Raw genomic sequence first — 10,365 nt, forward strand, 5'->3', positions numbered from 1 at the left:
GTAATTAGTATTGGTTTTGGCTCTCCCGAGGAAGGGTAAACACAGAGGGCCATGAGTAGGGAGAAGGACACAGGCAAGCGCGGGGCTGTGGATACTCCCAGAACTGTGTGGAGGAACTGAAGAGTACAGAGTTGAAAATCGAGCAAAGATTGCTCCTCCTGCTTTAAAATGAAGCACATTCTGCTGGGGGCTGCTAACCTATCACCGCCTAAAAATACCAACAGACAGAAAATGGAGCCTTTTCACTCTCAGTGTGCAGCCTTGCCAGGAGAAACCACAATCAGGTTGTTTTTATTGTCTGTGGGCTGGAGCAAACGCTGCTCTGTAAACATTTTCATGCTTCCAACTCAAATAGCCTCCTTAGGAATGTCTGCCCACACTTGCAGCATGCTTGCCCGGGAGTCTTAAAATGTGCAGAAGCACTGGGAGTGTCTCATCCGACCCACGGTGCTGAGACGTTTTCCAGCAAAGAGGCTCTGCCGGGGGACACTTGTAACAAACCTGCCTTTGTTTCAGGAGAAAAGGTTCGACATGTTTTTTTTAATTGGCTGTTTTTTTAAAATTTGCCTTTTTTATAATACAACAGTTGTTTTTGGTAGGGTTTTTCTTTTTCTTTCTTTTTTTTTTTTTGAGCCAAAAAAGAGAACTATCTATTTTTGTATCTTCTGGCTTCCAGGCTACTTTTAAAAAGATCTGTACAATTTAAATCCATTCAGCTCTCATGTACGGACTCCTGTTCCTCTGTACTGGAATCCTGAAATGAGTAAGGTTGAGGAACTGCCCCACAACATTTCACAGGACAGCCAGCACCGTGGCTCAATAGGCTAATCCTCCACCTAGCGGCGCCAGCACACCAGGTTCTAGTCCCGGGTGGGGCGCCGGATTCTGTCCCAGTTGCCCCTCTTCCAGGCCAGCTCTCTGATGTGGCCTGGGAGTGCAGTGGAGGATGGCCCAAGTGCTTGGGCCCTGCACCCCATGGGAGACCAGGAGAAGTACCTGGCTCCTGCCATCGGATCAGTGCGGTGCACCGGCCGCAGCGCGTAGGCAGTGGCAGCCATTGGAGGGTGAACCAACGGCAAAGGAAGACCTTTCTCTCTGTATCTCTCTCTCACTGTCCACTCTGCCTGTCAAAAAAAAAAAAAAATTCACGGGACAACAGTGTACCCGTGTATGTATATTTTTAAATGCACCTAAGTAATCATCATGAAAGAAGTTACTTTACTCACATTTATTTTAGGATTAGTTTTGCTTCAGTTTCATTTCAAATTGCCTGTAGGGCATGATGGCTTCTAAGAAATAGAGCTGGTCGCAACAGCCGGAACTGGGCCAGGGCAGAAGCCAGAAGTTGGAAAGTCAGTCCAGGTTGTACCCAAGTCACTCAAACATCAGTCAGGATTTGAAGATGTTGGATGCTGGGGTATCAGGAAGAGAAGAGACAGGAGGGGAGGGAAGGAGAAGGAAGAATCAGAGCTTGGGTTTGAATAACTGGCAGAATTTCAATCATTAGATAGTTAAGAAAATGAAGTAAAATTGATCTCATAAAATAAGAACTTAAAAGTGATTTTTGTGCTTAGCAACAAAATACAACCTATTTAAATTCATTTATTTGTCCATTCCATAAATATGTATTGAGGAACTAGCATGTTCCAGGCGCTGTTTAGAGACAGAGACAAACAGAACATCACTGCCCTTGCTACTGTCGTCATCTAGAGGGTCAGAGAAGTGCACGCAAATGACTGTGCCGGGGAGAAATAATTGTCAGCAGAGGGGAGCGCGAAAGACTCCAGGGACATCACAAACATGAGGGCGTCCAGAAGGCTTCCTAGAGGGATAGAGCTTGGTGGTTCGTGGGGAATGGTGTGAGGAGAGTAGTCCGCGTAGGGAATCCCGCCTACAAAGGCACTGAAGCATGAAACTGTACGCGTGTTGCTGGGGCCTCAAGTACTTTGATGCGCTTCAAAAATAGGGTACATGGAAGGCAGACAGGTGGCAGCAGGCCAAAGGAGAAATGAGGTCAGAGATAAAATCAGGAAGTACATCCTGAAGAGCTTGCTAGACCACACGATGGAGATCGAGTGTTGTCTTACAGATAGATTTTTTAAATTTTTATTTATTTATTTATTTATTTATTTATTTGAGAGGCAGAGTTACAGAGAGAGGGAGAGATCTTGACTTCAGATCGGCCCAGGCCCAGCCATTGCAGCCATTTGGAGAGTGAACCAACAGATGGAAGATCTCTGTCTCTTCTCTCTCTCTCTCTCTGTACCTCTGACTTTCAAATAAATACATCTTTTAAAAAAAAAGTTTGCATTTTGAAATAACTGCATAGATGGTTTCCTGGAGAACAAAGGTGAGCTGGGCAAGACAGGAAGCGGGAAGGCCTGTGAGGAGCCTGTTTCCTGCAACTAGGCACAGGGTGGGATTAGGAGAGAGTGAGCATTTAGTCTTGTGAGTAAGATGCCTGTGAATCATACAGAGGACCTGGGTTCAATACCCAGCTCTGGCTCCTGCCTCCAGCTTCCTGCTAATGCAGACACTGGGAGTTAATGGCTCAGATGATTAATTCCTACCACCCACATGGGAAACCTGGACTGACTTTCCAACTTCTGGCTTCTGCCCTGGCCCAGCTCCGGCTGTTGGGACCAGCTCTATTTCTTAGAAGCCATCATGCCCTACAGGCAATTTGAAATGAAACTGAAGCAAAACTAATCCTAAAATAAATGTAAGTAAAGTAACTTCTCTCATGATGATTACTTAGGTGCATTTAAAAACATACATCAAGAAAGCTATAGAAGCAAAATAGTCACTTTTAGAACCAATGTCTTCAAGAATCCTTGACCTGATTGTCGAGAGACAGTTAACCATTGTTACTTTTTTATTATATATATCCTTTAGTTTGTTTGTTTTGTCAGTTTTTTACTCTGTTTTCTTTCTTTCTCTCTCATCTCTCTACTTTATACTATATGCTAAAGTCTCTATGTAACACAGAGTTAATTATATGTATTTTAAGGCAATTGGAAAAAGATCCCAGTTAAAAACAAGGGAGGGAATAAGAGATGGGGGAGGTAGTGTAAAACTGTAAAGCCGTCTAGTTCTGCACACAGGCACACAGACTCACCTCTCAGGGTGCAGCCTAAGAACTAGTCATGGGGCTCCAAACCCATAAGAATCGGTGGTATAAACACCGTCTTCACTGTTACAATGATCATATTAAATGTTAAAGGCAACAGATAGACTGGTCTAAGTTTAAAAGGGATGATATAAATAACATCAAGTATCTGGTAAAAATAATAGAATTAAAAAAGGAAGGAGGGACCAACATAGGAAGCAGTCCACATAGCAGACTCGTAGAATGACTTTCGCAGTAAATAACACTCTGACCTCAGAATCCACCCATAAGGCTTCCTGGTCGGGCTGAAAGGCCTGCAAGAGCATTTCAGGCATGGAAAGACAAGGCCCTGGAAAAAAAAAATCCTAAATGGAGGATCTCTGGGAGACCTCAGAGGAAAGGAAGGGTCATCAAAGAAGGAGACACTCTTCTCTGGAGAGAGAGAACATCCACTTCGCTATGGCCGTGTCCAAATGCCATAGAGTCTACGATCACAAAAGGCTTCCATAGCCTTGCAGCCCACGACAAGAGCCTCGGGTGATCACTGACATCATAAATAAGAGTGTTAATTGTTAAGGGAACAACAGTAGTCACTGCGCACTTGCTCCCCAGGTAGGACCTCTGTCCCTACTGAATTGCAATATGAGAATCGACTGCAAATTCTCTCCCCAAACTGAACTCTACATGTTGTGTGTGGGCGTGGGGGCAAATTGTGGAACTCTATGATTAGCATAGAGTTGGTTCTCTGTATATAAAGTCATACTAAAAATGATCCATAATGAAGAAGGAGATGGGAGAGGGAATGGGAAGTGGGATGGGAGCGGGGTGTGGGGCATGGGGAAAAGAACTACTATATTCTTAAAGTTGTATCTATGTAAAAATGTATTCATTAAATAAAAAAATAAAAACATACACCCAGGCAAAATATTTTAACACTTACATTTCTGCCTCCTTGATTCCCTAGTGTGCTGGTGCGTCCCTACCCAATGTAGCATGCAGTCCTGCCTGGTGTAGAGCCAGTAAGGGATACGTTTGCGAGAGCATCAGGCAGTATAGAAGTGGGAAGATCGGCAAGAGAGAAGCCTGGGAGAGCAACCAGATTTCTCACTTGAGTGACAGGATGCACAGCCTTCGGACTTACTATTCCCACACTTGGCAGGCATGCCCCCAGCATCTGTTCCCACTGCAGAATCCCTCCATCCTTTTGCACTGCGTCCAGGCTCCAATGAGTATTTTTAAATGCCCTCATCTAAGGGCCCAAAATAAACCCTTCCACAGCCTTTAAAATCCTTGGGACCAGATTCAGCCTGCAACATACCCACAGCTTCAGCTCATCTCTGTCATGAGGCTCATGACTCAACCATGGCTCAGGACAGGAGGCTCAGCAGGGTCCCCATTCTTTTATCCTCTCTCTTTTATGGTGGCTTCTCCAAGCACAGGTGACCTGGTCCCCCTGCTCACTCTGGGACTGTGGCTCTGAGACAAAGGAGAGGAGGCAGCCTGGTGGAGACATAGCTTTATCCCATTGTGGCAAACGATTAACCCACCACCCCTAGACCCCAAATTTCCCCATCTGGGAAGGAGGCCCTAGGCAGCAGCTAAATACTTCCCTGGGGTTGTCCTGGATGTTCTGGGGCATCAAGGGCACTGTGGGTGAGTGCATTTTCTCCCTGATTTTGGGCTGGCATTCACTACACTGTTTTCTTTCAGGATTCATTAAGCCCTAATTTTCAAAAGAAGCAAAGACAAATGTCGAGTCTACCAGACATCTTCTCACTTGTAACCTCATCTCCTTCTCCATGTTCCCATAGGCCCAGAGTACCGCGCAGGCACCCAAAAGTGCCTTGGATGACAGGGCACTTGGCTCTTGGGCTTGCACTGCTTGTCGTTTCTACACTTGGCATCTATTCCCACGGCAGGTGGTTTTCATCATCAGTGTTGGAGCACCCACCTTTGCCTCGGGTTGTATTCTATAATTAATTGGTTAACTGTCACCATCCCAACGGCTTATAGGACACCCAATATCAGTTCTTTCCTAGTCCTCATATTTCTGGATTCAAACCTTTGTAAAATCTCAGTGTGGGAGAGCGGGGCTCAACCATTTCAGGCAAATGGACCAGGTTTTTGTATCAAGAATGAGACCCAGTCATAAACATAGTTATCGGAGACAGGCCACATTCCCCAGTAGACAGCAGGAAAGATAAATGTCTTCAGCCAAGAAAATCCCCTGTGTCGTGACAAGTAGCCAAAACAACAAAAGCATACACAGAGGCAAACACTGAAAAATGTCAGCGTTGCCGGAATTCTCCACCTCCACCCCAGCTGTATTCCCCCAGCCCTGCCCTGCTGGCGGCTGGGCGCTCACACCTGCAGCTTTTTCCTGCATGGTGCACGCACTGTATCTTTCCTTACCGATGGGGAGAGCTCCATGTCAGTGGAATGAGCTACTGCTATCATGAAACTCTCAGAAATGTGCCCATTTCATGGACCTCACTGTTGTTTTCACTACGAACCCTTTATCTTCACAATCACCAATCATTCCTACTGCTCAAGCTAAAGTAGCCCGGGGCAGGGGCGGGGGACTGGGAGGTAGATCTGAGCGGAGAATCACAGCAGAGTTCGGAATCTCCTTGGTCAGTCTGTGGTCTCCTTGCTGTTCCCTGCAGTTAAATAATGTCTGACCTGCAGAGTAGAAGCCCTGCTCTAGAGAAGCTGCCCTGAGAGACGAGAAATCCTCATTATCTACTTTAACTCGCCTCCTTGGGGAGACCTTTTTTTTTTCCAGCCAGAAATACTGGGTCAATTAGCAAGCACCATGGAACAGTGTGTAATTCTCAGAATTGGCTCTGAAAGCCCTCTGGCTCCCTGGTGGGCAACTCTTAAAATGCCTCTCCATTATTGTGTAATCACTTCTTCAATCAGCCCCAAATCAGTTCCCGCTCTAGGGAAGAAAGCGGCTCTAATTACATTTGCCTTTATCTTCCTCAGTCTCATAGGCCCTCTGAGCAGCCGCCTGGGCCCAAAAGCTCTTAGAATAGCAAAGAAGTGGCCAGACGCTGGAAGGCTCTTTTTCTCTTTCAGCTTTTTTTAAAACAATCTATTTTTATTTCATTTGAAAGGCTGAGACACAAAGGGAGACACAGACAGATCTTCCTTCCGCTGACTGACTTCCCAGATGCCACCAGCAACCAGAACTTGGGTCAGCCTGAAGCCAGGAGCCCAGAATTCAGTCTCCCACATGAGTGGCAAGGACCAAAGTCCTTGAGCCATTACTTGCTGCCTTCCAGGATGCTCATTAGCAGGAATCTGGAATGGGAAGTGGAGCTGGGACGTGAATCCAACTTTGTGGTATGAATTGCTGGCTTCCCAAGCAGCAATGTCTTAACTGCTGTGCCAAACAACCACTCCCATCCTCGCCTTCTAGAGGACAGTTTATTTTGCTTTTCCAAGCCAGGTAGGCTGGTGTGATTTTCAACTTCATGATTTACGTAAGTTTTTTTTTTTAATATTTATTTTATTTATTTGATAGAGTTACAGAAAGAGGTAGAGATAGACAGAGAGGTCTTCCATCTGCTGGTTCACTCCCCAAATGGCCTTAACAGCCGGAGCTGAACCGATCCAAAGTCAGGAGCCAGGAGCTTCTTCCAGGTCTCCCATGCGGGTGCAGGGGCTCAAGGACTTGAGCCATCCTCTGCTGTTTCCCCAGGAATATTAGCAGAGAGCTGGATTGGAAGTGGAGCAGCCAGGACTTGAACTGGTGCCCATATGGGATGCCGGCGCTGCAGGCTGGGGCTTTAACTCGTTGCACCACAGGGTCGGTCCCTCATGTTCTTTAAGAGATTTATGTCATTATTTACTTGATTTGCTTCAGATTTACGATCAGTTTGGTTTTGACATATTTTCTTACATAAGGTCCAGATGACTGTACCTATGTGATTTATGAATTTCCTGGCTTCCTAGAGATCGTTCTGTTTCCTATAAAAATACATATTTATTTGAGTTTTTTTTTTTAATTTGACAGGTAGAGTTATAGGTAGAGAGAGAGAGAGACAGGGAGAAAAGAAAGGTCTTCCCTCCGTTGGTTCACCCCCAAAATGGCTGCTGCGGCCGGCGCGCTACGCTGATCCAAAGCCAGGAGCCAGGTGCTTCCTCCTGGTCTCCCATGCGGGTGCAGGGCCCAAGCACTTGAGCCATCTTCCACTGCACTCCCGGGCCACAGCAGAGAGCTGGACTGGAAGAGGAGCAGCCAGGACTAGAACCCGGCACCCATATGGGATGCCAGCACCACAAGGCAGAGGATTAACCTACTGAGCCACGGCATGGGCCCCTGTTTGAGTTTTTAAAAAGTTACTCTTTTGATCCTGGAACCCTATAGGTTTAAACCTATAAAGAAATGCAAATACCTTTTGTTTGCACTTTCTTTTCTGAGTAGCATTTAAAAATGCAGAGGTGCTGTTTCTGTTTCATATGGGCCAAATAAATTGAGGGAACGTCCTCCTTGGGAACTGAGTCAGCAGCTCCCGAGCGAGCCACCCACGAATCCTGAACTATGGGTCATGACAGCACAAGAAAGAAAAGCTGAAGCTGCCAAGAAATCAGACACGATGGCCATGAGATGAGGGGCTGCCTTTCCACCCAGGTTGCTCGGCTAGAGTTAAATGTGATCTCTTGAGAGCAGTGCACTCTATACCTTTCATCGTGCAATTGACAAAGGTATTGGAGCTTGAGCAGCAAGATAAGGAAATGCGGGTACTTATGCATGAAGGCCTTTTGGAAGAGATGAGCAAGGGCAAAGAATTCTGCTAATCATGAAGTCCTGTACCCTCTCTGGCCTTTGTCCCTTAATCCTTAAAGTGAGGCGTGGGAGGAGAAGAGCCCTAGCCATCTTGGACAGTTTGGGCCAAGACCAGTAGGCAGGATCTAAATAAAAATCTTAGAGCCGAGAAATCTGCAGGTGAGCTGGAATGGAAGATGTAGGCGGAGATGTGAAAGGCAGAAAGGAAACGAGAATGATGGGGATCAGAAGGTTATATTTAATTCAAGAACATGGTCACAGTAGCAGGAAGAGGATTTGGGGGCAGCCTGCTGGGTGGTTTCCATTAAGTGAATGTTTTCCAGTATAGCACTTTAATTCCTTTAGTTATTTTTAAAGATTTATTTATTTATTTGAAAGGCAGAGTTACAAAGAGAGGGAACGATAGGGAGAGAGAGATCAATCCTCTATCTGCTGGTTCTATTCCCAGATGGCTGCATCAGCCAGGCTTGGGCCAGGCTGAAACCAGGAGCCCAGAACTCCATCCGGTCTCCCACGTGAGTGCAGGGCTCCAAACACTTCCACTGGTTTCGCAGGCGCATTAGCAAGGAGCTGGATCAGAAGTGGAGCAGCCAGGACTTGAACTGGTACTCATATGGGATGCCAGCATCACAGGCTGTGGCTTGTCTGCTGTGACTGCTGGCCTCTAGACAGCGTTGTAGTTGTGTGAGTATGTACAATACAGCTTGAACCCCTACGAACCAACAACTCTCTTATGTAGGTTTGTCTCCCTTTGTTAAACAATTATTGAAGCAAAGAGTTATTTTCTACCTTGGAAAAATCGGCTCCATTTCAGAGGTTTCCAGAACAGAGAGGAAAATATGAAAGATGGGAAACCTTTGGGCCACTGTGTGGAAAATTCAGAGGGCAGGAAAGCAGTTGCTTTTCTTTCAAATTAGGGTGATGTGAATGTGTTCCTGCTGAGATGCCAAAGCTTGGGCGGATCAATGGACTAGAATCAAAGGCACCAACAGTGATGCTTCTAATATAAATGTATGAGCCCTTAAAAACACTAATTAGAGACTCTTTCCAGTCGGTTTTCTCATGTAAAATAGCAGCATCAAGAAAGATTGATTTTGAGGCTTAAGAAAAATCTATAGAAAGATTCAGTAGAAAGTTTTAGCAGATTATTATTATTATTATTTTTTTGACAGGCAGAGTGGACAGTGAGAGAGACAGAGAGAAAGGTCTTCCTTTGCCGTTGGTTCACCGTCCAATGGCCACCACGGCCGGCGCGCTGCGGCCGGCGCACCGCGCTGATCCGATGGCAGGAGCCAGGAGCCAGGTGCTTTTCCTGGTCTCCCATGGGGTGCAGGGCCCAAGCACCTGGGCCATCCTCCACTGTACTCCCTGGCCACAGCAGAGAGCTGGCCTGGAAGAGGGGCAACCGGGACAGAATCCGGCGCCCCGACCGGGACTAGAACCTGGTGTGCCAGAGCCGCTAGGCGGAGGATTAGCCTAGTGAGCCGCGGCGCCGGCCAGCAGATTATTTTCATCACTGAATGTAAGAACCTACACTCTGTCTCCACTTGACCCCACCCCACTAAAATGTTTCATAACCTATTTCCATTGCTTGGCCCCTGAAGTACAATTTGCTTATGCAGTTAAGATCTGTCGTATTGAAGAACTACAGGTCATTTTTCTTAGAAGAAGCATAGAATGTCCTTTGAACATTGGACATTCACATCTGACTTACCTCAGCAGCCAGATGTCTATTTTAAACCACACACTCACATACGTAGAGGACACTGAGTCTTACATAAAGTCATTATTGGAAGATGGAGTTAATAGCACATAGTTCTTTTTTAACATTTGCCCTTTTAATGTATTTATTTGAGAGACAGATGATCACACACACAGAGAGACAGAGAGAGATAGAGGGAGAGAGAGAAACTGAGAAGGCCAGCCCCGGATATGAGTTTCTTAATAGACATCTTAATCACTAGGTACAGTGCACACGCCAATAAATGATTAATACATTTTTAAAAATATTTATTTATTTATTTTAAAGGCAGAGTTAGAGAGAGAAAGAGAGAGAGAGAGAGAGATCTTCCATAATGCCGCTCCCTAATAAATATCTGTTAAATGAATGTATGGGCCGGCCCCGTGGCTCACTTGGTTAATCCTCCTCCTGCAGCACCAGCATCCCATATGGGTGCCAGGTTCTAGTCCCAGTTGCTCCTCTTCCAATCTAGCTCTCTGCTGAGGCCCGGGAAGGCAGTGGAGGATGGCCCAAGTGCTTGGGGCCCTGCACCCGCATGGGAGACCAGGAAGAAGCACCTGGCTCCTGGCTTCGGATCGGCATAGCTCTGGCCATAGCGGCCATTAGGGGAATGAACCAACAGAAGGAAGACCTTTCTCTCTGTCTCTCCCTCATTGTCTAATTCTATCTGTCAAACAAATTTAAAAAATTTAAAAAAAAAAGTGACAGTGATGATGAAAT

General features: G+C 46.0%; 1 protein-coding gene and 1 long non-coding RNA gene across 2 annotated transcripts in view; one reads left to right on the forward strand and one right to left on the reverse strand.

Moving 5' to 3' along the window:
- Positions 1 to 10,365, forward strand: part of NIM1K (NIM1 serine/threonine protein kinase) — a 72,590-nt gene that overhangs the window by 19,782 nt on the left and 42,443 nt on the right. The window lies entirely within an intron of this gene.
- On the reverse strand, positions 1,214 to 4,131 carry LOC138845190 (uncharacterized). Its single transcript, XR_011382028.1, has 2 exons — positions 4,050 to 4,131; positions 1,214 to 1,412 (listed from the first exon to the last, which is right to left on the reverse strand). It is a non-coding gene; the product is annotated as an uncharacterized lncRNA (long non-coding RNA).

Source organism: Oryctolagus cuniculus, chromosome 14 (assembly GCF_964237555.1).
Source record: "Oryctolagus cuniculus chromosome 14, mOryCun1.1, whole genome shotgun sequence".
NCBI lineage: Eukaryota > Metazoa > Chordata > Mammalia > Lagomorpha > Leporidae > Oryctolagus > Oryctolagus cuniculus.